At 38.6% G+C, this 27,947-nt stretch overlaps 1 non-coding gene across 1 annotated transcript; it reads left to right on the top strand.

Annotated features, from left to right (window-relative positions):
* The first annotated feature begins 2,864 nt into the window (after window positions 1-2,864).
* Window positions 2,865-2,971, top strand: LOC128288301 (small nucleolar RNA R71). Its single transcript, XR_008278735.1, has one exon. It is a non-coding gene; the product is annotated as a small nucleolar RNA R71 (small nucleolar RNA).
* Window positions 2,972-27,947: the final 24,976 nt, after the last annotated feature.

Below are 27,947 nucleotides of genomic sequence, written 5' to 3'. Positions count from 1 at the left end.
AGAAGTGAAACTTCCTAAATGATGAATGAATTCCTTGAACTGGAGTTTTGGAGGATAATCGGCGTAAGAGTGGAGGAGGATACTCTGGTAGTGGTAGAGGTTCATTAGTCAATAAGTCCTGCACCAAAAGAATATTATATCTGGTGGTAGCTATGGTCGTGGTCGAGCAGGACATGACAGTCATGGAGAACCTTTCTTGGTGGAGTTTTTAGTTCCTATGCGATGATGAGCTTTGGAGCTCTTTCTGACTGTGATAAAATCAAGAACTCTTTAAGAGGTATACTGAAGCATAATTACTCGTAATGAAATAGCCGAAGAATAAAAATTATAAAAACTCAGGATAAAATAGTATTAAAAGGAAATAAAAATAATAATTTCAAAATATAGAGATAAAAATAAAATAAAATAAATAATAGGTGTTTATAGATAAATTGGGGCACATGGCCGTGGGGCACGCCCGTGTGCTCTAATCTCAGCCCGTGAATTTTGTAGTTTTCGAAATTAGGCGCATTGGTCGTGTCGATCTCCGTTAGCTTCTCCCACGCCCGTGTATGCAGGGGCACGCCTGTGTTAAATTGACAGGTTTACCCATGGCTTCAAAACACGGACGTGTTGCACGCCTGTATTATTTTGGCAGTTTCGCCCACGGCCATGTCATACGGCCGTGGCTACTTATCACATCCCGTGTTGGGGAAGAAATTTTTGCCCTGTTTTCACACAACTGTATCGCACGACCATGTTGCATCCCGTGGTATGTGCACGGCCTACGACACACCTGTGTGCCTGGCCGTGTGGTTTTGAAAATCCTGTGTTCAGTGACTCAGTTAGTGAATTAAATATTAAAGACTAAAATTTAAAGAAGTTAGCACCGTTAGTGCTCGGGGTGCCTCTCGAGAAGTGCTTATGTATAGTCTAAGCTCGATTTACCTCTCTGTGTGTGATCATGGTAGATCGAGGAGTTTACACTCATCATCCCTGCTATAAATTTTATCAACATAAGGTTTAAGACGAGTACTATTTACCTTGAACATGCCGAATTTTGAGTGATTTACCTTGATCGTACCGTATGGAAAAATGCTAGTTACCGTAAGAGGGGTTTCTTCATTCGGTTCAGAAGTGCGATTCGAGATTTGCTGCATCTAGTAGTACTTTGTCTCCAACTTGAAGTTGATTTTTGGAAGAATTAGGCTCATCATGGCGTGGTTTTGGTTTATCGTGTTTTCTTGATTTATGTGTCCGCCATTCATCTAGCTCCTCGATTTGTAACCTTCGTTCTTCTTGGACGGGTTCTTTGTTGTTGCTTGGCTTATGTATGTTTTTCGAATTTGTTTCCTGCAAAGAAGGTTGCACCATATGGTTAGTTTTAGCCGAATGATTTGTACAGTCACCTTTGATTTTTGATGTGTTATTCGAATTATGGGCTTGAAAGGTGGTTGTTTCATCTCCCACACGAAGTCTGAGTTCACCTGTGCCAATATCAATAATTTTTTTTGCGATTGCTAAAAAGGGCCTTCCTAAAATTAAGGGTGCGTTACTATCCTCTTCCATGTCTAGAACAGCAAAGTCTACTGGGCATATAAATTTATCGATCTTAACAAGAACATCTTCAATGATACCTTAGGAAATCTAGTGGTGTTATCAGCCAATTGAATGCTCATCCTAGTTTGTTTGGGTTTCCCTAGACTTAGTTGCTTAAACAACTTGTAAGGCATAACATTAATACTAGCCCCTAAATCAGCCAACGCATTATTAACATCTAAGATACCAATTAAACAAAGAATTGTAAAACTCCCTGGATCTTTTAGTTTTTTGGCCAACTTATTTTGTAGAATGGCTGAGCAGACCGCGTTCAGCTCCACATGCGATGCTTCATCTAACTTCCGTTTATTTGCTAGAAGCTCCTTTAAAAACTTGACTGCATTGGGCATCTGCGAAAGGGCTTCAATAAATGGTAAGTTAATATGTAGTTTCTTTAAAAGTTTAAGGAATTTACCAAATTGTTCATCTGAACGGTCTTTCCTTGTCGCCTTGGGGTATGGCACACAAGGTTTATATTCTGTAATTACCGACTTTGGCTCATTGTGGCCTACCTTATCCTTACCTTTGCTTACCACCGTTTCTGGCCTTGGTTCTGCAACTAGCCCTTCCTCATCTTGAAGGGCAATCACGTTGAGTTGCTCCCTTGGGTTAGATTCAGTATTGCTTGGCAGGCTATCTTGTGGTAGTTCAGAAATCAATTTGGTGAGCTGTCCAATCTGAGTTTTGAGCCCCTGGATTGATGCTTGTTGATTTTTGAATGCTGTCTCGGTATTTTGAAAATGAGTTTCTGACACTGAGATAAATTTTGTTAATATTTCCTCAAGGTTCAGCTTCTTTTCTTGCTGGTAAGGTGGTTGTTGAAAACTCGGAGGATGTTATGGCCTTTGATTTTCTTGACCGCCCTATGAGAAATTGGGATGGTTCTTCTAACCTGCATTATAAGTGTTACTATATGGGTTATTTTGGGGTCTAGAGTTATTGTTACCCATTTATTGGACTTGTTCCTCCTTGATGCTAGGGTTGAAGGGTTGATATTCTGTGCATGCTCCTCCTCCATTTGAATCGCACCTCATCACCGGCTGTTTTCGTTGGCTTTATCCTCATGACTTGCCACTAATAGTTATTCGACGAAGTAACACGAATATCCCCGATAGTAAGTATATTTCCATCAGCCAGCCGGTGGGAGCGAGTGACATCTCTTCTATAAATTCATAGGCATTTTTAGGTGTCTTATTATGATGGTTCCTCCAGCTGCTGCATCAATCATCTACCGAGTCGAAGGATTCAAGCCATTATGAAACATTTGAACCTGTAGCCAAAGTGGTAACCCATGGTGAGGGCACCTTCTCAAAAGGTCCTTGTATCTCTTTCATGCATCGTAGAGTGTTTCTAAATCCATCTGCACAAAAGAAGAGATATCATTACGTAATTTAGCTATTTAAGCCGGCAGAAAACATTTTAATAAAAACTTTTTGATCATTTGTTCCCAAGTAGTGATTGACCCTCGTGGTAACGAGTTCAACCATTGTTTAGCCTTATTCCTTAACAAAAAGGGAAACAACCGAAGGCGGATTGCGTCATTAAAAACACTATTAATTTTAAAGGTATCACAAAATTCTAAGAAATTTGCCAAGGGGATCCTCGTCCTGCAAACCATCAAACTGAACAAACTGTTGTATCATTTAAATTGTGTTAGGTTTCAGTTCAAAATTATTTGCAGCAATAGTAGGTCTAAGTATACTTGACTCAGTTCTTGTTAAACTAGGTTTAACATAATCATACACAGTGCGTGGAGCAGGATTCTAATTTACTGGATCAGCAGCAATCGCAGGAGGTAGTGGATTTTCTTGGTTTTCAGCCATCTCCTCGGTTTATGGTTGAAGTATCATCCTCCTGCTCATCTTCTATGTATCTTAAGCTTCGCCTTATTTCTCTCCGGTTCTTGTGAACTGTGCAGTCGATCTCACCGTCAAAAAGTAGTGGTCCTGACGGGTTTCTTCTAGTCATAAACTAGAAAAACATGTCAAAAGAAAATAAATTAAGAATTAGAAAAAAAAAGAAAAGAAAAACTTAAATTGCGAATAAAGTAAATGGCTAAAGTAATAAAAATTGAGTTTTCCTAATATGCTAGTTCCCCGGTAACGGTGCCAAAAAATTGATGTGTGATATTCGTAATAGGTTTTAAAGATTTATAAATGAAACGTTCTTGAGACTAACTTATTATCACGATTAAGGCAAGTGTACCTATCGAATAGTAGTATAGTTCAGCAAGACCGGATTGTCGAACCCAAAGGAACTACTAGTATTAGTATTTACTTCCTTTTTATTATCTAGCATAAAATTTAAGAATTTTGGTTGTCTAAACTAATTACTAAATAAGAATGCACAGAAAAAAACTTGGGAAAATACTTTTGGGAAAATTCGATTGATTGAGACAATACCTAAGGACAAATCCACCTAGACTTCACTTGTTACTTGATTCTAAATCAGACAATTTATTTATTTGACTTGATCTGTAGAAATCCCTAAGTTATATTATTATCTCTCTCGAGACTAATAACGTCTAACCCTAGGTTGAATAATTGAAATCTCTTTCTAATTAACACCCTAGAATTTCATTAACTCGATCTATAGATTCCCTTATTAGGTTTCACCCTAATTCGGCAAAATCTTGTCACCCTATCTCTAGGCGTGCAATCAACTCCGCTTAATTATGACAAATTTACTCTTAGACAGGGTCTATTCTTCCTCTGAATAAGAGCTTAACTTGAATCAATATCCTGGAATATCAAAACAAGAATTAAGAACACATAATTAAGAACAAGTCAAATATTTATCCTACAATTTAGATAATAATAACAAGATCTATCTTATGTTTCATTCCCCTTAGGTATTTAGGGCTTAGTTCATACTTATGAAAGAAAACATCTCAAAAGCATAAAGATAACAAAATATAAGAAAACCCAAAACTCCTGAAGGAACTTGAAGGGAGATCTCTAGTCTTGATGATGAATTCGACTCTTGAGATGGATCAATCGGCTTTCCTTTAGTAATTCCTTGCTTCCTACTCTGTGTCCCCCGTTTAAGTGCCTTCCCAGGTGTTTAAATAGGCTTTGGAATGCTTAAGAGCCCTCAAAATTGCCCTTTTCCAAATTGGACTAAACTTGGGCTCAGTAGGGACAGTCCTGTGTGCGATTGCTTAAGGCCATGGTCAAGGCTGTTAAATGGGCATGGGCGTTTGATCTACCCGTGTAAATCGTGCTTTGACCTTGCCAAAAGGACACAGCCCTGTGACACGCTTGTGTGAGGAAGTTCAGGCCGTGTTGTTTTCCATTTGGGTCCATTTTCTCTGTTTTCAGACCGTTTCTCGCTCTTTTATTCTCCTATGCTCACCTAAGTATAAAACATGAAATTAAAGGATTAGGAGCATCGAATTCACCAATTCTTAGGAGAAACCATCCATAAATGTGTTAAGCATGGGGTAAAAATATGTATAAATTATGGTTTATCAGTTTTTCTTTTTTGTATTGATTTTTTTGTAACCAAAATACTTTCATTTTTGTGGGGCTTTTATAGCCAATCTCTGTTACAATATTTCCACTTTTGTTTTTTTTGCTTTCATTTTGCTTGCTGTTGTTGTTTGTTTTTTTTTTTGTAGGCACTGAAAAGCGTGGCACTAGGCGTATAGAGGCTGTGTGCTGGCGTACGGAGGTGTTTTGGAAGTCGTACGACACTGGAGGCTAGGGCTGCGGTGCTCCTTGCTGCTAGGGTTTGTAGTTTGGCTAAACCTAGGTTTAGGTTTTGGGCCATTGGGCTCCATTGCAAATGGGATGTTTTGCAATATTTGGATTGATGGACTTTTTAGTTAGTCTCTGTTTTTGGTTTTTTAGTCTAGGCCAAAATTGGCCTATTACAGCTGCCCCTCTTTGCTCGTTGTCGTGTAATGAGAATGGACCAAAGATTATAAAAGGACCAATTTTTCCTAGACTTGCTGAGTCTCTCGCTTCTTTTTTTTTTCTTCAAGTGATCCCAATCCACTTTTTAATCATATGTATGAGACTTGTAGCTTCAATTTACTCCGATGTAATTTCAAGGAGAAGATATTTGTAGCTTCAGTCTGTTCCACTGCAACTTCAGGGAGATAAGGCTTTAACTTCAACCTGCTCCACTACTACTTCGGAAGATAAAGCTTGCTATCTTTAGTCTGCTCCACTGGAACTTCACGGAGATAAGGCTGATGGCTTCAATCTGCTCCACTACTACTTAGGGAGATAAGATCTACAATCTTCATCTACTCCACTACTACTTAGAGAGATAGGATGGTGGCTCAAATCTGCTCCACTACTGCTTAGGGAGACAAGATCTACAATCTTCAGCCTACTCCACTACTACTTAGAGAGATAGGATGGTGGCTCAAATCTGCTCCACTACTGCTTAGGGAGACAAGATTCGCCATTTTCGATCTGCTCCACTACTGCTTAGGGAGACAAGATCTACAATCTTCAGCCCACTCCACTACTGCTTAAGGAGATAAAATGGTGGCTTAAATCTACTCCACTACTGTTTAGGAGACAAGATTCTCCATTTTAGATCTGCTCCACTACTGCTTAAGGAGAAAAGATCTACAATCTTTAGCCTACTCCACTACTGCTTAGGGAGATAGATGGTGGCTTAAATCTCCTCTACTACTGCTTAGGGAGACAAGATTCGCCATTTTCGATCTGCTCCACTAATACTTAGGAAGACAAGATCTACAATCTTCAGCCTACTCCACTACTACTTAGGGAGATAGGATGGTGGCTTAAATCTGCTCCATTACTGCTTAGGGAGACAATATTTTCCATTTTCGATCTGTTCTAGTACTACTTAGGGAGACAAGATCTACAATCTTCAGCCTACTCCACTACTGCTTAGGGAGATGGGATGGTGGCTTAAATCTGCTCTACTACTGCTTAGGAAGACAAGATTCGCCATTTTCGATCTGCTCCACTACTGCTTAGGGAGACAAGATCTACAATCTTCAGCCTACTCCACTACTGTTTAGAGAGATAGGATGGTAGCTTAAATCGCTTTACTTTACAACTGTTTAAGGAGACAAGATTCGCCATCTTCAATCTGCTCCATTGCTACCTTATGGAGATAAGATCTACAATCTTCAGCCTGCTCCATTGCTGCTCAGGGAGACAAGGCTAGTGGCTTAAATCTGCTCCCTTACTACCTCAGGGAGATAAGATTCATCGTCCTTGATCTGCTCTATTGCTACCTTATGGAGATAAGATCTATTAATTCACTGATGTTGCTACACCATACTCTAGGGACATCATCTATAGAATCGGTTTCATGTACCTATGCTTATGCCAAATGATTAGGATTCTATGATCGAAATGAATCAAATGCTCCTAACTAGATGTGTTATGATTGATATATGAATGCAGAAATTAGAATGATCCTCTTTTTTTTTTTAAATGCTTAAGGTATCATCGCTTGTTGTTCATCAGGGCATTATCACTGACGTATTATGCTGCCATCTTGTTCAGTTGGTATTCTTGACAGAAAACCCAAAGAAACAATCATATTCTACTCAGCAAGCTTGCCTCACTGTAATTTCAAAGTCCCTTCCACGGTACCTCCTAGGACATAAAGTTTGTACCTCCCACTGCAATCTTCAGGGGAATAACATTTGGTTTCTTCCATCCATCTTGCTGCAACTCAGAGATATAGGATTTGTATTATCTTCAATCAATTTGATTTGTTACACCATTCCCTGGGTGTAATGACCAGATGTATATGTCTGATATTTATATGAATGCAGAGTATCATCTTTCTTTTCCCGAGAGTGACCCCTTTTACACTTGGGTTGACATTGCTCGTTATTCATCGAGGTTGCGTCACTGACACAATATCTTGTTTTTTCATGCAACTATACGAAGACATAGGTACGGATGTATCCAGGAAGCGATCCACCACCCTATACGGAGGTGAAAACCTCACAGAGGACTAGTTTCTCACTCCCACTTAAAGGGTAAGACTGAGTGGTCATGCAATGCATTATGCAAAAACATTTAAAGACTTGAACCAACAACGCAAGGATCATGACCAGGATCATGAGGATAATAGATGAAATGTAATGAAAAGATCGTATTTTAAATCGAATTTTCAATTTTCAATAAAAAGACATAAATTAATCAATTTACAGCTTGACTCTCTCGATTCCCCAGTGGAGTTGCCAAGCTGTCGAAACCATTTTTTATATTTTGAAAAATAGGGGATCAACTTTAAGACAAGGTATGGAGTTGCCACCAATCCTTTTTGTTTAGGTGTGATCGGATCACCTAATAAAACATTTTATTAAAAAATTAATTTTGGTCTATAAAGTTAAAAAAAAGGGTTCGGGAGTCGGTTACGTACGAGGAAGGATTAGCACCCTCGTTACTCCCAGAATTTGTACCTAATTGATTAAATAATGTCCTTATGTCTAAAATTTTAAAAGATTTTGAAATACGGTTTCTTTTAAAACATTTGAACAACTCGAATTGGATGTTAAAATTCTCTTGTTACGAAGGAATAAAATATCACATCCAGCACGTTAGTTTAATATCCCGAATTAGGGCCTAATCAGAATAGTGGTTTCGTGACCACAAATCCGAGATAGAAATAATTATTTTATAATTATTTTGAGGTTTATGATATGAATACATAATTGTGTGAAGATTTCGTGAAGAAATTTTGGGCATAACAAGTTTAATTTAAAGTTAGGGACTAAATTGAATAAGTTGCAAAATTTGCATTCTAGAAGTTTTTAGTATGAAATTATTTTGAAATATTAACTAGGAGGTCTTAAATAGAAATTTTACCAATTTTAAGTTCATGGGAAAAATTAGGACAATGAAGGAATTATTAAAAGTTTAGTGAGGAGGGGCATTTTGGTCATTTTGATATTAAATGAAATAAAATGGGAAAAATAACACAAAATAGTCATCTTCCCCATTTAGTTGCTGCCGAAACTTCACTTTCACCATAGCTAGGGTTTCTTCAACTTTCAAGCTTCATAGTAAGTGATTCTAAGCCCCGTTTTTAATGATTTTTACTTTTTTGAGATCCCGGTAACTCGATAAAGCTTATGTTAGCAATAATTTAACCTAGGGTTTATATTTGGAAAAATACCCATAGGTGAAATTTGTGTATTTTGATGTTTTATGATAGAATATGAGGTTTTAAAGTATGTTAGACAACTTGTACTACTCGATTTTAAGCAAAAACGAGTAAAAGGGCTTAATCGGTAAAAATACCTAATAGTCACAAGTACATGTTAGAGTGAGAATTTGATGTTGCCATAGAAGAGAAAAGTGATCAGCATGTTGTAAAACATAAGAATAAGGAATAAAGTTTAATCCCGAGCCTAGGGGCAAAAATGTAAATATGCAAAAGTTTAGGGGTAAAATTGTAATTTTTCCAAAATTTGAGTTAAGGATTAATTTGATAATGTGAGTATTAAATAAGCTAAATGTGTTATTTTAGATCAAGAAAGACGTGGAATCGACCTCAATCGAGGAAAAGAAAAGATTGCGGACTAGATTGCAAAATCCTTGTATTTTGGTACCAAGGTAAGTTCATGTGTAAATAAAGTAGCATAATTGTTATTTTTAAGTTATTGATGTTAATTACATGCTATGCTGAATTTTATTATGAAATGTATGCTTTGTGGTTAATTTCAAATAATATGTAAATTATGTGAGCTACTTGTTAAATATAATTGTTACCGAGTATTGATTTCGGCATTCCACGGAAGACGGCAAGGATAAGTGTTCGAGGGAAAAGCCCATTTGAACCTTAGGAATAGATTAGGATACAAGTGACATGTCACTAGAATGGTTGAGCATCCGAACTCGTTGAGTTGAGTCCGAGTTCACTTATGGATGCGAATGTCCGAACTCGTTGAGTTGAGTCCGAGTTTGTGAGATGTAACTAGGCATCCGAGCTCGTTGAGTTGAGTCCGAGTTCACTGATGGATGCGAACGCCCGAGCTCGTTGAGTTGAGTCTGAGTTCATTTATGGGCGGGTTACATGATTGCTTGATTTCATATATGGCACTTATGTACAAGTTATCCATATATCCGAATTATATTCCGAGGTGTTCAACAGGTAAAGTTCTACTCAAATGGAGGAATATTTGAGATGTAAAGAGACGTATTGGTAAGTGATGTGAAATGGATATTTTGAACAGGTATGTATTTAACCCTCGGGTTGAGTATTGATACAATCACGATAAGGTAATAAGATGATGAAAAATGATTAGAAATATGACATGTGTTTTAGTGATGCATGCTAATGTTGATTGGTATGACTGTTTGTTATGTTACTTATTATTTGCATATGAACTTACTAAGCATTTATGCTTACTCCTCCTTCTTACTCATTGTAGTTTTGGCCAAGCCAGCTCGAGTCGGGATAGGTCAAGGCTCACCACACTATCCTAAGACTTTTGGTAAAGGCTTGTAAATTTAAGTATGGCATGTATAGCAATATACCTATTTTGTGTAAATGATCTTATGGTATGGTGATGGAATGGTTGAGGAAATGCTTGATAATGATAAATTATGAAAATGGTTAGTGTAGATTATGTTTGATGTTAAGGAAATTAATAAGATACTTAGTGTATAAAAACTCATCAAAGGGGATGAAATTTGCCATAAACAGGATACTGCAGCAACACTGATGCAAGTTTAAAAATTTACTAAAAATCATAGAAATTGAATTTGGTGATGGAATACATATCAAATTGAAGCTTATTATGTCTAGTTTCACATGAAATAAATGAAACAAGTAAAGAAATTATATGTTAGAAGATATTTGAATTTTAGTGAAACAGGGTCATAGTAGGTTTCTGAATCCCCTATTCCAAATTTAGAAATTAACCATAAATTGTAAAGATATAATTAGGTGGTTTACTTTATATTCTCAGAATCCTTTTTGAGTCTAGTTTCAGGAGAAATAAACCTCATATTCATATGAATTTTCTACGGAGAGAAATGTGGTTCATAGTAAACAGAGGTCAGACCAGTCAAGTCCTAAAACAGAGGTAACTTTAACTAATAAACTGTAATAATTGGCCCAACCAAAAATTCTAGAAAAAAATTAGTAGATAGGTATATGAGTCTAGATTCAGAGAAAATTTACTGATCTTGATTTTGAGTTTCTTAACTCGAGATATTATTTTTCTTGTGACTGTGATGCAAGTAGCTTAAAAGCTGCGAATGTAGAAATAAATAATCCAAAGTTCTAAATATGTTAAATTAAGCTTAGTAACACCTCATACTCGACTCCGGCAACAGTCTCGGGCATGGGGGCGTTACATTTAGTGGTATCAAAGCAGGTTTAGTCGGTTCTCGGACTACGTGTTGTATGTACGGATTTTGCTATACATGCCATCTGTATAAATTGTGATAGTGTGACGACTTCTGACCTTTTTAAATGATTTTTTTTATATAGTAAAAGGATCTCGATCCAGCTGTGGCAGATGAAGTAGAGAGTAATGCGCCAGCTCCAGCTGAAGGAGCAGCGCCGACTGAAAATCCACCTCCTATTGTTGGTCAGGGAGGAGGAGAAAGGGATCGGGAAGCCTTTCTCCAAATGATGAGTACATGGTACACTGAGTTCGTTCGTACGAACCCAAATGTACGACCTCCCCCACCTCCCCCAATTTCTCAACCTATACCCCCGATGCCTCAAGGTATGGATCTGATGAAATTTCATAGAACTCCAGTTGATAGAATTCGCAAGCAAGGGGCCGAAGAATTTAAAGCAAATATTGATAATGATGCCGAGAAAGCTGTAACACCCCAAACCCGAGACCATCGCCGGTGTCGGACCCGAGGGTTAACAAACCAAGTTCACATGTTTTTGCCCACCAATTTGACATTTCCAGTCAGGCTGGAAAACTGCGTCACTGTCGCCTTAAAAATCATATCTCGAGTTTCAAAACTCGGAAACTGGTTTCGTAAATTTTCCTGAATTTAGACTCATATATACATCCATGGATTTATTTCTAGGATTTTTGGTCGGGCCAATTGGTACAGTTTATTAGTTAAAGTTACCCAAGTTACAGGGATCGACTGCTCTGACCTTCGCGCGGTATAACTTGAATATCTCTCTGCACAGGGCTTTAATGCTGGTGTCGTTTGTTTCTAATGAAACTAGACTCAAAATGGAATCTGTACATATAAGGTATATCTCCTAATTCTTTTGGATAATTTATAGTGAATTTTAAAGTTGCGACAGGGAACCCAGAAACCATTCTGGCCCTGTCTCACAATAGCTTTAATATCTCTTAACCTGTAACTCCTATGACCGTTTCGTTTCTTCCATATGAAAATAGACTCATCAAGGTTCATTTACATAGCTTATTCACTATTTGATTCCATTCCTATGAATTATGGTGATTTTTCACATTCACGCCACTGCAGCTGGCAGCATCTGTTTTAAGGTAGGACTTACCTATTTGGTAGTCTCCATGATTCAACTAATCTTGCCATACATAGGTTCATATATGATCATTTTAACCATGCCAATGGCTGATCATATGACCAACATTCCCATTTCCAAACCATAGCCACATCATGACCCCAAATATATATACATACAACCCACAATAAGTCTAAGTTCATGCTCCCTTTTGAGCCATTTTCGCATGGCCATACATACTTACATTACAACGTATTTAACAAACAAGAGGTAGTCCTATACATGCCATCTCAAGTTCAACCAAAATTTATACCAAAATGGAGGCTTGATAGTGTGGATGACTTGACTTCAACGATCCCAAATCCGATTGCCTCGGCGAAATCTAGAAAACTAAGAGCCAAAGCAACGGGTAAGCATTTTTATGCTTAGTAAGTCTCAAGGAATATAATGAACTATAATTTACAGCAATACATTCACATAGCCAAATGCATCATTTCATTAATACACATTCTTACTTCATACTTCATCATTGTATAAGTTCGCAAAGCATCAATCAATTCAATAACTGAAATTCATTAGTCGATTGAGCGAATGTTGCTCAAACGCGTCGACTTTCCAATGCACATATAACGTACCTTATCCTTTGGGCTGTCCGAGTGTACTAATTAAATTCATTTCAGCAACCAACACTCACCTCCAGCCCAAGATTCTTCGAATATAACCGGATATAATCACGTGCACAAATGCCTTGGTCTTAGCCCGGATAGAATAACTTCATACGAATGCCTTGGGCTTAGCCCGGATATAACCACTAGCACAATTGCCTTGGTCTTAACCGGATATAATTTCCAGCATAATTGTCTTGGGCTTAGCCCGGATATCATTCAATTTCTCATGCACACATACATCAATAATCATTGGACATACATATTTCATTTTCGTTACTAAGGCTCAAACACAATTAATATCATTAGCATATTAGCCTTCGGGACTTAGCCCGGTGGAATTCAAATACTCATACACACATAATCAATAATCATACACATCCATATTTCATCTCACATAATTCAAGTAAGGTCACTTCTTGAGGACTTACCTCGGATGTTGTCGAACGGCTTTTTCGGCTATTCGATCACCTTTTCCTTCCCTTGTCCAATTGTGGCCCTCTTAGCTCTTGAGCTAATTCAAACAAATTCAATTTATTAAAACCTCATTGTGCTTGCTTATGGCGAATATGACAAGGATTTTAAATGGTCATATGGCCACTCTTTAGCTTGAATACACAATGGTCATGCACATTTTATACTACATCAAGCAATTCAATACAATTTATTTGAGCATCAAGGAAATGCTAAGGCCTTCAATAGGCTACCCAAGGCGAATATTCATGTACATGTTGAGGTCAATTTTGCACTAATACCTCACAAAAACAGCATGCAATCTACTAATTTATGCTTTGCACATTGTGGCCCAAAACTTATAATATAGCATCAAGCACTTATATGTGTGCTAGGCGAATTGTGCTTGCAATTTCACAAGCATTCTTCCACATTTTCTTCTTTAAATCAATATATTCAGCACTTAGTTCATAACCAAACATAATGTGCAATCATATATATGCATATATGAGCATGGCGAATTTTCAAGGTGTCCATAGCCATCCAAAACACAAACTTTTAACTAACATGCAAGAAGCACGAATCATGCTCAAGAATGCATCATGGCCAAGTATGACAATCATGCTCCTTTTCAACTTTAATCATGATAAAACAAAGAAAACTCAAAATCTTACTCATGAGTAGAAAATCCATCATTGCATGCATCATCATCAAGCTTCACACTTAGCATGCAATGGCTTTATCACTATAACAACTTTGGCCAAATACCATTTCCATGGCATACCAAAGATTTGAGCCATGGCTAACATGCACATCAAGTTAGCAACCAAAACATGCATGAAACTCCCAACACAACCTCATACATACCTTAATCTTGATGCAAACTTAGCCAAATCTCCTTCTAGATCTCTTCCAAACCAAGCATGAAGCAAAATCCTCCTTCTTCCTTAGTTTTGGCTCAAAGAAAGGATGAACAAAATTTTTTCTTTCCTTCTCTACAACTCACGGCAATGGGGTATGCCACTCTCTCACACACATTTTTTTTTTTCATTCTTTTCTTACCCATGCTTATTTGTTTACTATTTCTCCTAATGCCCAACAAAACATGTTTCATGACATGTTTGACCCATATTCTTTGTCATGGCCGGCCATTACTTGTAGAAAGGGGAATTTGACATGCAAGTCCATTATTTTGCATGCATGCTTTAATTAGTCATCACCTATTTCCTATCGTACTTTCAAAGTTCACTACTAAGTCCTTTCTTATAATTTAGCACCTAATTAATAAAAATCGAGACACGAAATATTTACGCATACCAATTCCACATACAATAAGTACGGAATATAACACTTAATTATTCTTGTGACTCGGTTTCGTGGTCCCAAACCACTCTCCGACTAGGGTCACATTCGGGTGTCACAACTCTCCCCACTCAAGAGATTTTCGTCCCAAAAGCTTACCGGTAAATAGGTTCGGATATCGCTCTCTCATTGAGTTCTCGGTCTCCCAAGTAGCTTCTTCTATCCGTGCTTGAGCCATAACACTTTCACTAGCGGAACCCGCTTGTTTCGCAACTCTTTCACTTCTCGTGATAGGATACGAATTGGTTCTTCCTCATAACTCATATTAGCTTGAATTTCAATTTCGATGGACTAATCACGTGCGATGGATCGGATCTATAACGTCGAAGCATCGAAGCGTGGAAGACATCGTGAACCTTTTGAGTTCGGGGCAAAATCAAACGATATGCCACCGGACCGACTCGCTCGATATCTCATATGGCCCAATGAACCTCGGGCTCAACTTGCCCTTACTACCAACTCGAGTATTTTTTCCAAGGCGATACCTTGAGGAACACTTTATCACCCACGATACTCGATATCCTTACGCTTCATATCCGCGTCGACTTACGACGATCGAAGGCTATCTTCAAACTTTCACGGATTACTTTCACTTTACATTCGCATCCCTAATCAAATCCACCGAAAATCTTGCTTTCACCAAGCTCGGTCCAAAACAATGGTGTACGGCATTTACGCCGTACAAAGCCTCGTAGGTGCCATCTTAATACTCGATTGAAAGTTTGTTGTTGTAAGCGAATTCAATCAACGGCAAATACCGCTCCCATGAACCACTAAACTCGAGGACGCAACATCTTAACATATCCTCAAGTATCCGAATTACCCGCGGATTGACCATCGGTTTGGGGGTGGAAGCGATCTTGAAATGCAACTTGGTACCCAAAGCTTCTTGCAACTTTTTCCAAAACCGCGAGGTAAATCTCGGATCTCTATCCGACACGATAGAAATAGGCACCCGTGTAATTTCACAATCGAGAAACGTACAATTCCGCTAATTTGTCCATTGAAAAATCCGTGCGTCGGGGACAAAGTGGGCCGACTTAGTCAATCGATCTACCACGACCCAAACCGCATCCTTCTTACTTGCGACAATGGCGGTCCGGATACAAAGTCCATTGTGACTCGATCCCATTTCCACTCGGGTATCGTGATTGGTGAAGTAATCTCAAGGCACCGATGTTCCGCTTTCACTTGTTGACATATTAAACATCTTGAAACAAAGTCGGAGATGTCTCGCTTCATACCATGCCACCAAAATCGACGTTTCAAATCATTGTACATCTTCGTACTCCCGGGTGGATTGCCATTCGGCTACAATGGGCTTCATTCAGAATTATCGAAATGAGTTCAATTCTTTGGGACACACAGACGACTTTTGAACCTCAAACAATCGTCATCGTCGATTTGAAACTCCGAGTCCTTGTTCGAACACACGCAGCCGTTTGCAACCAACTCGTCATCGACTTTCGAGCTTCTCGAATTTGGTGTGTCAATAATGGTTTGGCTTTCATTTCAGCCACTAACACACCGTCGGATCGGATAGACAAGTGCACATTCATCGCTCGTAAAGTGAATAACGATTTACGACTCAAGGCATCCGCAACTACATTCGCCTTTCCCGGTGATAGTCAATGATCAGCTCATAATCCTTTAACAGCTCGAGCCAACGTCTTTGTCGCAGATTTAAGTCTCGTTGGGTCATCAAATACTGAGACTTTTGTGATCCGAGTATACATGGCACCTTTCACCAAATAAGTAATGTCGCCAAATCTTTAAAGCGAATACGATGGCGGCCAATTCGAGATCATGAGTCGGATAATTTTTCTCATGTGGCTTTAATTGCCTCGACGCATAGGCCACAACTCGACCTTCTTGCATTAATCGCAACCTAACCCAAGTAGAGAGGCGTCGCTATAGATGACAAACTCCTTGCTTGGACTCGGGTTGCACTAGAATTGGGGCTTCATCAAATAAGTTTTCAGTTGATCGAAGCTTTTTGGCATTTCTCCGTCCATTCGAACTTAACATCCTTTTGGAGTAGCCGTCATCGGCGTGGCTATCGTTGAGAAGCCTTTACAAATCGTCGGTAGTGTAAAGCAAGCCCCAAAAAGCTTGAACCTCGGTAATATTTCTAGGAGGCTTCCAATTTAGTATGGCTGAAATTTTATTCGGTCGACTCGAATACCGATCTGAATACCACATGACCCAAGAAGCTTACCTCTCTTAACCGAACTCACACTTGCTGAACTTAGCATATAATTGCTTGTCCCGTAAAATTTGCAGCACTAACCGCAGTGTTCAGCATGTTCGGTCTCATTTCTTGAATAGACCAAGATGTCATCAATGAACACGACTACGAATCGATCCAAATATGGTCTAAAGATTCGATTCATTAAATCCATAAATACCGCGAGGGCATTAGTGAGCCCAAACGGCATCACCGAGAACTCATAGTGACCATATCTCGCTCAAAGGCGGTCTTGGGCACGTCCGAATCTCGGATTCGCAATTGATAGTAGCCCGATCTCAAATCTATTTTCGAGAACACCGAGGCTCCCTTCAGTTGATCGAACAAGTCATCAATACGTGGCAGCGGATATTTGTTCTTTATCGTCGCTTTGTTAAGTCGACGATAGTCGATGCATAGTCGCATGGTTCCATCCTTCTTCTTCACGAACAACACCGCGCACCCAAGGCGAAAAACTTCGGGCGAGCAAAACCTCTATCCACCAATTCTTGCAACCGAGTTTTCAACTCCTTCAATTCCGTTGGTGCCATACGATCACGGAGCTATCGAAATTGGGGTGGTACCGGTACCAATTCGATGCCAAATTCTATTTCTCGAGCAATGGTAAACCCGGCAATTCTTGGGGAAAACATCCGGGTATTCACAAACCACGAGCACAGATTCGGGTTTCTTCTCGATTCCTTGTCATCGAGTACGTCGCAAGGTACGCCGCACCCTTTTCTTACATATTTCGGGCCAACATCGGCGATATTACAATGGCAACCCTTTAAGTCCGTGGACTCAACCCGAATTATTTCATTATTCGCGCACCTCAAATCGATAGTCTTGCTCTTGCAATTTACAACCGCATCGTGCATGGTCAACCAATCCAAACCAAGAATAACATCGAACTCATCGAATGGCAAAAGCATTAAGTCCGCCGGAAAACAAGAACCTCGGAACACTAGGGGACTTTTCTTGCACACTTTGTTAACAAGCACGTAATGACCCAAGGGTTTGACACCGAATTACAAACTCATGAGACTCAATGGGCAAAGTCTTCTTTGGATGCTAAGGTTTCACATATATAAGAATGAGTAGAACCGGGGTCAATCAAAGCAATTACATTTGTATTGAAAAGAGTGAAAGTACCGGTAATAACATCCGGAGAGGCAAAGATCCTCGGCGTGCGGCGTATGGCATAAGTCCTAGCAGAGCACGAGCCTCGAATCGATGGTAGCATCTCTAGATCCTCTCGACCGCCAATGACATTGCCCATATTTCTAGGTGGCCTACCTCGGCGATGGTAGCACCCGGGTTTGCACTCGACTTGCATTCTGTTCATGCATCCTCGGGCAATCCTTCATAAAATGGTCGGCGATCCACACTTATAGCGAGGAGCGATCACGAAACCAACAGCTCCCGAATGCCATTTGCCACAATGTGGACACTCCGTCCTCTCTCGGCGATCATTTCCGCCACCGGCAATCGAGGTGACTCGTGTGGTCACAGGGGTCGATCGCGTCCTCGTCTAGAAAATCCCAAACGCCTCTAGACCGGCTCGCATCATCTCGAAATCTCTTCGATGCTTGTTGAAGAGACTTTCCGAGGACCTCTTCGAATTCTCCAATCCCCACATCAGCTTTTTGTTTCTCCTTTCTAAGCTCTTGACTTTACAAGCTCGCTCAACAAGTACTACGAACTCTCGATCTCGAGAATGCCAACAAACATCCTTATATCATCGTTCAGCCCATCCTCGAAGCGTTTGCACATAATAGCTTCGGACGAAATGCATTCTCGCGTCTGGCTAAGCCTCACAAACTTTCGTTCGTAGTCGATAACGGACATAGAACCTTGCTTAAGATCAAGGAACTCCCTCCGCTTTTGGTCGATGAATCTCGATCGATATACTTTTTGAACTCGGTTAGAAAGAATTCCCAAGTCACTTGCTCTCTAGGCACCACAAGTCGAGTACTCCACCAATAGTAGGCGGACTCGCGTAGCAAGGAGATGGTACACTTTAAGCACTCATCGGGTGTACAGGATAGCTCATCAAGCACCGGATAGTGTTATCTAACCATAATTCAGCTCGCTCGGCATCATCATCATCCGTAGCCTTAAATTCAGTGGCCCCATGTTTTGAATCCTATCGATTGGGGCTTACCCGACCTTATTGGGTCGATCACCGGAGGTATTGTAGGTGCGGGGTTGCATTAAATCGGGAATGGAGGTGGTGGAACAGTAGTGTTGGTTCGAATGTATTGATTAAACCATTCGTTCATCACACTATAAAAGGCTTGCTTAGCCTCGTCATTAGGATTGCTGGCCATAGGTTGAGAGTCCGCCGCCGCTGTCCCTTGCGCGGGAGCAGCGCCACACTCTCCACATCATCACTATCGCTTTCGGTTGGGATCGGGATCCATTGCTATAAACAAACATGAAGTCAAATTGTCAGAATTCATCACACTATCGATTCATCATTTAATGGCATGTATAGCTAGACCCCAAACACATCACGGTAGTCCTAGAATCGACTAAACCGTGGCTCTGATACCAATAAAATTGTAACACCCCAAACCCGAGACCATCGCCGTGTATGGGACAGGGTTAACAAACCAAGTTCACATGTTTTTGCCCACCAATTTGACATTTCCAGTCAGGCTGGAAAACTGCGTCACTGTCGCCTTAAAAATCATATCTCGAGTTTCAAAACTCGGAAACTGGTTTCGTAAATTTTCCCTGAATTTAGACTCATATATACATCCATGGATTTATTTCTAGGATTTTGGTCGGGCCAATTGGTACAGTTTATTAGTTAAAGTTACCCAAGTTACAGGGATCGACTGCTCTGACCTTCGCGCGGTATAACTTGAATATCTCTCTGCACAGGGCTTTAATGCTGGTGTCGTTTGTTTCTAATGAAACTAGACTCAAAATGGAATCTGTACATATAAGGTATATCTCCTAATTCTTTTGGATAATTTATAGTGAATTTTAAAGTTGCGACAGGGAACCCAGAAACCATTCTGGCCCTGTCTCACAATAGCTTTAATATCTCTTAACCTGTAACTCCTATGACCGTTTCGTTTCTTCCATATGAAAATAGACTCATCAAGGTTCATTTACATAGCTTATTCACTATTTGATTCCATTCCTATGAATTATGGTGATTTTCACATTCACGCCACTGCAGCTGGCAGCATCTGTTTTAAGGTAGGACTTACCTATTTGGTAGTCTCCATGATTCAACTAATCTTGCCATACATAGGTTCATATATGATCATTTTAACCATGCCAATGGCTGATCATATGACCAACATTCCCATTTCCAAACCATAGCCACATCATGACCCCAAATATATATACATACAACCCACAATAAGTCTAAGTTCATGCTCCCTTTTAGAGCCATTTTCGCATGGCCATACATACTTACATTACAACGTATTTAACAAACAAGAGGTAGTCCTATACATGCCATCTCAAGTTCAACCAAAATTTATACCAAAATGGAGGCTTGATAGTGTGGATGACTTCGACTTCAACGATCCCAAATCCGATTGCCTCGGCGAAATCTAGAAAACTAAGAGCCAAAGCAGCGGGGTAAGCATTTTTATGCTTAGTAAGTCTCAAGGAATATAATGAACTATAATTTACAGCAATACATTCACATAGCCAAATGCATCATTTCATTAATACACATTCTTACTTCATACTTCATCATTGTATAAGTTCGCAAAGCATCAATCAATTCAATAACTGAAATTCATTAGTCGATTGAGCGAATGTTGCTCAAACGCGTCGACTTTCCAATGCACATATAACGTACCTTATCCTTTGGGCTGTCCGAGTGTACTAATTAAATTCATTTCAGCAACCAACACTCACCTCCAGCCCAAGATTCTTGAATATAACCGGATATAATCACGTGCACAAATGCCTTGGTCTTAGCCCGGATAGAATAACTTCATACGAATGCCTTCGGCCTTAGCCCGATATAACCACTAGCACAATTGCCTTGGTCTTAACCGGATATAATTTCCAGCATAATTGTCTTGGGCTTAGCCGGATATCATTCAATTTCTCATGCACACATACATCAATAATCATTGGACATACATATTTCATTTTCGTTACTAAGGCTCAAACACAATTAATATCATTAGCATATTCGCCTTGGGACTTAGCCGGGTGGAATTCAAATACTCATACACACATAATCAATAATCATACACATCCATATTTCATCTCACATAATTCAAGTAAGGTCACTTCTTGAGGACTTACCTCGGATGTTGTCGAACGGCTTTTTCGGCTATTCGATCACCTTTTCCTTCCCTTGTCCAATTGTGGCCCTCTTAGCTCTTGAGCTAATTCAAACAAATTCAATTTATTAAAACCTCATTGTGCTTGCTTATGGCGAATATGACAAGGATTTTAAATGGTCATATGGCCACTCTTTAGCTTGAATACACAATGGTCATGCACATTTTATACTACATCAAGCAATTCAATACAATTTATTTGAGCATCAAGGAAATGCTAAGGCCTTCAATAGGCTACCCAAGGCGAATATTCATGTACATGTTGAGGTCAATTTTGCACTTAATACCTCACAAAAACAGCATGCAATCTACTAATTTATGCTTTGCACATTGTGGCCCAAAACTTATAATATAGCATCAAGCACTTATATGTGTGCTAGGCGAATTGTGCTTGCAATTTCACAAGCATTCTTCCACATTTTCTTCTTTAAATCAATATATTCAGCACTTAGTTCATAACCAAACATAATGTGCAATCATATATATGCATATATGAGCATGGCGAATTTTCAAGGTGTCCATAGCCATCCAAAACACAAACTTTTAACTAACATGCAAGAAGCACGAATCATGCTCAAGAATGCATCATGGCCAAGTATGACAATCATGCTCCTTTTCAACTTTAATCATGATAAAACAAAGAAAACTCAAAATCTTACTCATGAGTAGAAAATCCATCATTGCATGCATCATCATCAAGCTTCACACTTAGCATGCAATGGCTTTATCACTATAACAACTTTGGCCAAATACCATTTCCATGGCATACCAAAGATTTGAGCCATGGCTAACATGCACATCAAGTTAGCAACCAAAACATGCATGAAACTCCCAACACAACCTCATACATACCTTAATCTTGATGCAAACTTAGCCAAATCTCCTTCTAGATCTCTTCCAAACCAAGCATGAAGCAAAAATCCTCCTTCTTCCTTAGTTTTGGCTCAAAGAAAGGATGAACAAAATTTTTTCTTTCCTTCTCTACAACTCACGGCAATGGGGTATGTCACTCTCTCACACACATTTTTTTTTTCATTCTTTTCTTACCCATGCTTATTTGTTTACTATTTCTCCCTAATGCCCAACAAAACATGTTTCATGACATGTTTGACCCATATTTCTTTGTCATGGCGGCCATTACTTGTAGAAAGGGGAATTTGACATGCAAGTCCATTATTTTGCATGCATGCTTTAATTAGTCATCACCTATTTCCCTATCGTACTTTCAAAGTTCACTACTAAGTCCTTTCTTATAATTTAGCACCTAATTAATAAAAATCGAGACACGAAATATTTACGCATACCAATTCCACATACAATAAGTACGGAATATAACACTTAATTATTCTTGTGACTCGGTTTCGTGGTCCCGAAACCACTCTCCGACTAGGGTCACATTCGGGGTGTCACAAAAGCAGAGTTCTGGCTTGAGAATTCTATCCGGGTATTTGATGAACTATCTTGTACACCTGAAGAATGTTTAAAATGCGCTATATCTTTGTTGAGGGATTCAGCTTATAATTGGTGGAAGACTTTGATTTCGGTGGTACCAAAAGAGAAAATAACTTGGGAATTTTTTCAAGAAGAGTTTCGGAAGAAATATATTAGTGAAAGATTTATTGATCAGAAGCGTAAAGATTTTCTTGAGCTGAAGCAAGGTAATATGACGGTTACAAAGTATGAAAGAGAGTTTGTTCGATTAAGTAAGTATGCCAGAGAGTATGTTCCTACAGAGGCCAAGATGTGCCGACGATTTGAAGACGGGCTCAACGAAGACATCAAGGTATTTGTTGGAATTCTTGAATTAAAAGAAATGGTAGTATTGGTTGATCGAGCTTGTAAGGCCGAAGAATTACTTAAAGAAAAGAAAAAGGTAGAGGCTGAAACTAGAAATTAGAAGAAAAGACCGATGAGTAGTTCATTTTCACAGCAACCTGGAAAGTCAAGGAATATGAATCCTCGTTCCCAAGCTTCAGCTGGGCAATCATATGGGAATTATAAGAAGCAAAATGTGGGTCCTAAATCCCAGACTACTTCGGCAGCCAGTGTAGGGAACTCGAGATTTGTTAAACCTGAGTGCCAGCGGTGTGGTAGAAATCATTTTGGTCTGTGTAGAGCAAATGAATGTTTTCGATGTGGTTCTCCGGATCATTTTATTAGAGACTGCCCAGAGAGAGCTGAAAAAGAAAAATTTCAGAATACAAAAACAAGTGGGACGGATTCGAGAGGAAGATATCCAAGAAAAGCTAGAAGCAAAGCAAGCAGTAAGAATGTAGCCAGGGATGCACCGGTTAGACCTGAAGGAAGGGCTCCGGCTAGAACTTATGCTATTAAAGCGCGTGAAGATGCTTCCTCACCTGATGTGATTACCAGTACATTTTCTCTCTATAATGTTAATGTTATTGCTTTGATTGATCCCGGTTCTACTCATTCATATGTGTGCATGAAATTGGCGTCTAGTATGAATATACCTGTTGAGAATACAGAATTTATGATTAGAGTGTCGAATCCGTTAGGCAAATGTGTGACTGTTGATAAAGTTTGTAAGAAATGTCCTTTAATAATTCGGGATCATTACTTTCCGGCCAACTTGATGTTGTTTCCGTTTGATGAGTTTGATGTTATTTTGGGTATGGATTGGTTGACATTGCATGACGCTAAAATAAATTGCAAAGAAAAGGTTATAGAATTAAAGTGTGAAAATGGTGAAACTCTGCGGGTTGAATCAGATAAATCAGAGTCATTGCCTAGTGTGATTTCTTCAATGTCGGCTCAAAGATATCTGAGAAAGGGTTATGAAGCTTATTTGGCATATGTAATTAATACAAAAGAAGTTGAAAAGAAAGTTGAATCGGTCTTGGGTTGTGTGTGAATTTGCGGACGTATTTCGGAAGAATTGCGGGTTTGCCTCCGGTCGGGGAAGTAGAATTTGGTATTGATTTGATCTACCGAACACTCGATTTTGATTGCTTCGTATAGAATGGCACCAGCAGAGTTGAAGGAATTAAAGTCGCAGTTGCAAGAGTTGACTGATAAAGGTTTTGTGAGACCGAGTTTTTCACCTTGGGGTGCTCCCGTGTTATTTGTGAAAAAGAAGGATGGTTCTATGAGGTTGTGTGTTGATTATCGCCAGTTAAACAAGGTGACAATCAAAAACAAGTATCCGTTGCCAAGAATTGATGATTTGTTTGATCAGCTAAAAGGAGCGACATGGTTTTCAAAGATTGACTTGAGATCTAGGTATTACCAACTGCGGGTAAAGGAGTCGGATGTGCCTAAAAGTGCTTTTAGAATAAGGTATGGTCATTATGAATTTTTAGTTATGCCATTCGGGTTGACAAATGCTCCTGCTGTGTTTATGGATTTAATGAATCGCATATTTCGGCCATACTTGGACAAATTTGTTGTGGTGTTTATAGATGATATTTTAATTTATTCAAAAGATGATCTGAGCATCTTGAGCATTTGAGGATAGTTTTGCAAACTTTGAGAGATAAGCATTTGTATGCTAAGTTTAGTAAAAGTGAATTTTGGCTACGGGAAGTTGGATTTTTGGGTCATAGTGTTTCGGTGATGGTATATAGGTTGATCCTAGTAAAATTTCAGCCATTGTTGATTGGAAACCACCAAAAATGTAACGAAGTTAGAAGTTTCTTGGGGCTAGTGGGTATTATCGGCGGTTTCTAAATGGATTTTCTATAATTGCTGCTCCTATAACTAGATTACTCAGAAAGGATGTTAAATTTGAATGGACGGAAGAATGTCAACGAGTTTTGAAGAATTAAAAAGTTATTAACAGAGGCACCGGTGTTAGTACAACTGAATCGGGTAAAGAATTTGTGGTGTATAGTGATGCTTCTCTAAATGGTTTGGGGTGTGTGCTCATGCAAGAAGGAAAAGTGGTGGCATATGCTTCGAGGCAGTTAAAACCCCATGAGAGGAATTATCCTACTCACGATTTGGAATTGGCTGCGGTGGTGTTTGCTTTGAAAATTTGGCGACATTATTTGTATGGTGAAAAGTGTCGGGTATATACCGATCATAAAAGTCTTAAGTACTTGATGTCACAAAAAGACTTGAATTTAAGACAGCGAAGATGGTTGGAGTTATTGAAAGATTATGAGCTTGTTATTGATTATCATCCGGGAAAAGCAAATGTGGTTGCTGATGCTTTGAGTAGAAAGTTGTTGTTTGCTTTGAGAGTTATGAACACTCAGTTGTAAGTGTCAGATGATGGTTCGATTCTAGCGAGCTAAGAGTAAAACCGAAGTTTTACAAGAGATTTCGAAGCTCGAAAGATGATCAAGATTTGCAAGCCAAGAGAAAGCGATGTGAAGTTGATCTGAGTCGATTTCAAAATTGGTTTTGATGGGTGTTTAATGTTTAAAGATTGGATTTGTGTATCAAGAATGAGGAATTGATTCAAAAGATCCTACTGGGAAGCACATAGTGGTTATTTCTCGATTCATCCGGTAGTACGAAAATGTATAATGACTTGAAGAAAATGTATTGGTGGAATGGAATGAAAAGAGATATATCGAGTTTGTGTCCAAATGCTTAATCATCAACAGTGAAAGTTGAACACCAAGTGCCTTCGGGATTACTTCACCTATTATGGTTCTGAATGGAAATGGGATCGGATTACTATGGATTTTGTTTCGAGGATTACCATTGACTCCGGAAAGAAAGATGCCATCTGGGTAATAGTTGATAGATTAACTAAGTCGGCTCATTTTATCCCGGTACGTACCGATTATTCTCTTAACAAGTTGGCTAAACTGTATATTAAAGAAATTGTTAGATTACACGGAATATCATTATCGATTATTTCAGATAGAGATCCAAGGTTTACCTCGCGGTTTTGGCAAAAGTTGCAAAACGCGTTAGGTACTGGGTTAAATTTCGATCTTGCTTTTCATCCACAAACCGATGGACAATCGGAAAGAATAATTGATTCTTGAAGATATGCTTAGATGTTGTGTATTGGAATTTCAAGGAAGTTGGGAAAGATACTTACCGTTGGTGGAATTTGCTTATAATAATAGTTATCAGACGAGCTTGAAAATGGCACCTTATGAAGCATTATATGGTCGTAAGTGTCGAACGCCATTGTATTGGACTAAACTCAAGGAAAATCAGATTTATGGAGTTGATCTAATAAGAGAAACTGAAGAAAAAGTGAAGATAATTCGAGATTGTTTGAAAGCTGCTTCAGATAGACAGAAATCTTATGCAGATCTAAAACGAAAGGATATTGAATTTCAAGTTGGTGATAAAGTATTTTTAAAGGTGTCTCCGTGGAAGAAAGTCCTTAGATTTGGACGGAAGGGAAAATTAAGTCCGCGTTTTGTTGGGCCGTATGAAGTAATTGAAAAAGTTGGACCGGTAGCATATCGGCTAGCATTACCACCTGAATTAGAGAAGATTCATGATGTGTTCCACGTATCTATGTTACGTCGATATTGTTCGGATCCTTCACATGTAGTTTCACCGACAGAAATTGAACTACAACCAGATATGACCTACAAAGAAGAACCGATTAAAATTTTAGTTCGAGAGGTCAAACAACTAAGGAATAAAAATGTTGCACTTGTGAAGGTGTTGTGGCAAAGGCATGGAGTAGAAGAAGCTACATGGGAATCCGAAGAAACTATGAGAAATCAATACCCACATCTGTTTACAGGTAAGATTTTCGAGGACGAAAATCCTTAAAGGGGGGGAGAGTTGTAATATCGGAATAGTGGTTTCGTGACCACAAATCTGGGATAGAAATAATTATTTTATAATTATTTTGAGGTTTATGATATGAATTCATAATTGTGTGAAGATTTCGTGAAGAAATTTTGGGCATAACGAGTTTAATTTAAAGTTAGGGACTAAATTGAATAAGTTACAAAATTTGCATTCTAGAAGTTTTTAGTATGAAATTATTTTGAAATATTAATTAGGAGGTCTTAAATAGAAATTTTACCAATTTTAAGTTCATGGGAAAAATTAGGACAAGGAAGGAATTATTAAAAGTTTAGTGAGGAGGGGCATTTTGGTCATTTTGATATTAAATGAAATAAAATGGGAAAAATAACACAAAATAGTCATCTTCCCCATTTAGTTGCTGCCGAAACTTCACTCTCACCATAGCTAGGGTTTCTTCAACTTTCAAGCTTCATAGTAAGTGATTCTAAGCCCCGTTTTTAATGATTTTTACGTTTTTGAGATCCCGGTAACTCGATAAAGCTTATGTTAGCAATAATTTAACCTAGGGTTTATATTTGGAAAACTACCCATAGGTAAAATTTGTGTATTTTGATGTTTTATTATAGAATATGAAGTTTTAAATTATGTTAGACAACTTGTACTACTCGATTTTAAGCAAAAACGAGTAAAAGGGCTTAATCGGTAAAAATACCTAATAGTCACAAGTACATGTTAGAGTGAGAATTTGATGTTGCCATAGAAGAGAAAAGTGATCAGCATGTTGTAAAACATAAGAATAAGGAATAAATTTTAATCCCGAGCCTAGGGGCAAAAATGTAAATATGCAAAAGTTTAGGGGTAAAATTGTAATTTTTCCAAAATTTGAGTTAAGGATTAATTTGATAATGTGAGTATTAAATAAGCTAAATATGTTATTTTAGATCAAGAAAGACGCTCAATCGAGGAAAAGAAAAGATTGTGGACTAGATTGCAAAATCCTTGTATTTTGGTACCAAGGTAAGTTCATGTGTAAATAAAGTAGCATAATTGTTATTTTTAAGTTATTGATGTTAATTACATGCTATGCTGAATTTTATTATGAAATGTATGCTTTGTGGTTAATTTCAAATAATATGTAAATTATGTGAGCTACTTGTTAAATATAATTGTTACCGAGTATTGATTTCGGCATTCCACGGAAGACGGCAAGGATAAGTGTTC

This window comes from Gossypium arboreum, unplaced genomic scaffold, assembly GCF_025698485.1.
Source record: "Gossypium arboreum isolate Shixiya-1 unplaced genomic scaffold, ASM2569848v2 Contig00199, whole genome shotgun sequence".
Classification (NCBI taxonomy): domain Eukaryota; kingdom Viridiplantae; phylum Streptophyta; class Magnoliopsida; order Malvales; family Malvaceae; genus Gossypium; species Gossypium arboreum.
The sequence above is the reverse complement of the archived record's forward strand: the minus strand, read 5'-3'. Positions and strand labels throughout refer to the sequence as shown.